Genomic DNA, 3,866 nt, shown 5'->3' on the forward strand with positions numbered 1-3,866 from the left:
AAGAAATGAATAAGGTGATTATCAGAAACCAGCATAGGTTTGCTAAAAAAAAAGATCACTCCATACAAATCTTATTGTCTTCTTTGATAAAGTGACTAAATTAATGAATCAGTGAAACATTGTGGATATAGTATTCTTATACTCCAATAAGGCATTTGAAAAACAAACCATTGCAGAGAACGTCTTCATAAGATAGAAAAATGTGAGATATAAAGTACCCCCACCAGATGAATTTGCAGTTAAGTGATAAACCAAACTCAGTATGTATTCCTGAATGAAACTATTTCCACATGGAAAGAAGCATGCAATGGGGTACCTAAGGTTCTGTTTTGGGGCCAGTACTCTCCAACATCTTCATAAATGACCTAGATGAGTGGATAGAAGGGAGCTCACCAGATCTGCAGGTGACACCAAGCTGGGTGGAATTGCTAACACTGGATTCAAGATTCAGTAGGATCTTGATAAGACTTGACACTTGGCCCTAGCCAACATGCAGTTCAGAGGTGAGAAAAGTAAGGTGCTTACCTTTAGGCAGGAAAAACCAAATGCAGAAGTACAGAGTAGGCTGTACCTGGCTCAACAGTAGTAACTGTGAGAGGGATCTAGGTGTCCTAGTGGACTACCAATTAAGCAGGAACTAGCAGTGTGCTGCAGCTTCCAAAAAAGCCAATGCCGTCTAGGCTACATCAACAGAGGGATAACATCAAGATCATGAGAAGTGATAGTATTGCTTTATAATAGCGATGTCATACTTGGATTAGTGCATCCAATTCTGATCACCACAATACAAAAGACAGACTCTAGACAGTATGCAAAGGAGAGCAACAAGATGATAAGGGAGCTGCAGGATATAAAAGGAATGATTAAGGGAACTAGGTATGTCTAGCCTAACGAAGAGAAGAATTAGGGATGATATGATAACTCTTTCGGAAAGCCACAGAAGAGAAGGGGTTGACTTATTCCACAAAGCACCTGAGGAAAGGACAAGAAGCAATGGGTGGAAGCTTGTTAACAAGACAATCAACCTGAAACTAAGGAGAAATTTCCTGACAGAATAACTAACTAATGGAAAAGCTTACCTCCCGGGGTTGTGGGTGTTCTATCACTGGAGGTTTTCAAGAAAAAAATGGACAACCATTTGTCTGGGATGATAGGATGATATAAGGTCTCCTGCCTTGAGCAGGGGTTGGACTTTAAGACCTCCAAAATCTCTCTGACAAAATTCCCTATGTTTCTATGAAAGCCTTATTTTTGCTGAGCTGATATATTATTTTCTGAGTCTTTCTCTCTATGAAAAAACCCATTATAATTATTTAAAAGTATAACAACACCTGGAAAAAACAGCTTCAAAATGGAAAAGCCTTGTTAACAAGTATTCAAGAGTGAGATATAAAGGGGGTGGGGGGAAACATAGTTAGGATAGATTAGCGAAGGTAAGGGAATAAGAAATGACATCAAATTATATTTGGGTTTGCAGAAATATCATCCCAATAAAACATAAACTGAGATTTGAAAGAGACACCTATAATAACAAAAAAAGAAAGGGAGAGAAGATGAGAGAATGAGAAGAAGAGGAGGGAAGGAAGAAAGAGGTAAGGAGAGGAGGGTGGAAGGGAGAGAAAGAGAAGGAGAGGGTAAGAAAGGGAAGAGGAAAAGTAGGAGTAGGGGAAAGGTAAGGAAAGAAGGAAGGGGAAGGAGAGGAGGAAGGAAGAAAGTAGAGAAGGGAGGGTGGGAGGGAAGAAAGAAAGAGAAAATAAGGTGGTGTTATATCAGGCGGAAAGAATGGTAAACAAAGCAACCCAAACTCTATATTATAACCTATTAAATGGAATAACAAATGTATAAGAATGACAAACGTAAAGAAGAATAACAATTATATGAATTTATACTTACAATGGTGTGTAAGAATAAAAAAATAAAAAATGGAAAAGCCTCAACAATTTACTGAACAGACTGCTTGGAATGTCCTGGGGTGCTCATGCTAACACTCTTTGTACAACAGCCCTGGTTTTGATTTATTTCACATCTGAATATTGTGACAGCGTGTGGCTTAACAGCACCCACACCAAATGGTCAATATTCAAGTTCGCCAGACAATCTGTATCTCCTCTTGCACATTGCATCTCACTCCTGTGCACTGATTACCAGTACTTAGCAATATCATACCATCCCACATTAGAAGGTAACAAGTTCTTTGGCTATGGTCAAAGATGCTGAACAACAAGGCCCTCCCTATTTACCAGGACAATATACAGCCTATCACAAGATTGAAATCTCGTAGACCAGCATGGAAAAGCTATTAACATCCACCAGTTAAACCCTCCTGGAATGGTCCAAAATACCCTCTTGTGGCCTGACCATTAGTGATCCTTCTACCAAACTACCCAGTTTTGATCTGCCTCACTGTGTAGTTTAAATTGAACAGAACTAGGTACGGTACTGGAACAAATGCCTCTGCCCTGTATCAATGGGGATGGAAAAATTCCCCTTGTTTTTGTGATGCTGATATGCAAACTGTTAAATATATTGTGCAAGACTGCCCACAGTGTCCATTCCCTGGTTTCCTAGAAAATCTGCACAATGCAGCACCAGAGGTGTTTGCCTGTGTAGCTGAATTGGATGTCCAGTTATAAGGCTGCTGCCATAGAAGTTTTGTATATAGTTACGTAGATTGTGTGTATATGTTTACTTATCTTCTATCACATTCTCATCATACACTAAATAAATAATAATTATTTATAATTATTCCAAGCCTTATGGACTAGTCTGTCTACCTTTTTACTCAAACATTTATAATGCTCTGACAGTTCAAGTCATATTGTGTCAAATTTTGAGGGTGCAAATTTTCCAAGATATATAAAATGGTTATCCAAAATGGTGTTATTTTAAGAACTTGAGCCTAATGTGGCTTTTCCATTCAGTTAAAATGTATTGAGATAAGTTGGCTTGCTTTTTCCCCCTATGTGATGACTTCCTGGTAGAGTAAACAAAACTAGGTCCAGTGATTTAACTGCAGAGCAAAGGTCAGTTTTCCCTAGTTTTGCAGCTGTTTCCCAATTATCTTCTGCAGAAATTCTCATGATGCTATAGAGCGTATAGAATTTAACATGAAAACAATAGCTAAAGTCATGCCTCAGGCTAGATAATGTTTCTGTCCTACATTTGCTCCAATAGTACATAAATAGATTCCATCAAGATATTTTAATTATGACTAAATTATGAGAGAATAATATTAAGACTTCAAACCAAAGCATGCTTACAATGATATAAGTTAATGATCAGACCAAGTTAAAACAAGACTTCAGCACATATACTATTTGGCCATCCAATACGATTGCTTAACTTTTGAGGAAGAATAAACTTGTATTCGTAGTTCCCAAGATATTTTTTTCATAAAGAGAAGGACATCAAAAACACCTATCGCTAGGTGGAGTTTTCTTTGGACTTTACAGTACATATGGCCCAACAGAATATTATCCTAATGATGAGTTTCTTCAACATGATTTAGGATTTTGGAGGTCTTCTAATCCAACCTCCTGCTCAAGTTATACACTTGTAGAGAAACAAAAATTCAATTTCTTTCTTAAGCATATGCAAAAACAACAACAATGCTTTTGATGTTTGTTATAATAAGTGAGGAGACTGGATCTCCTGATTTTATTGCCAAAATTCCTAAACAGATTGATTTTGCATCAAAACATGCAATGCATTTATGATATTGTGCATTCTCCTTTTCTACTTAGGGACTAGTTGTCAAAAACCATCAGACGAGTCTGCAAACCTCAGGTATATATCTTTCCCTTTGGGAATGACAGCAGCAGTGCCTCATTATAAAGCACTAGATATGTACATATGTTTCTTGTTGA

Source organism: Thamnophis elegans, chromosome 3 (genome assembly GCF_009769535.1).
Source record: "Thamnophis elegans isolate rThaEle1 chromosome 3, rThaEle1.pri, whole genome shotgun sequence".
In the NCBI taxonomy this organism is placed as follows: domain Eukaryota; kingdom Metazoa; phylum Chordata; class Lepidosauria; order Squamata; family Colubridae; genus Thamnophis; species Thamnophis elegans.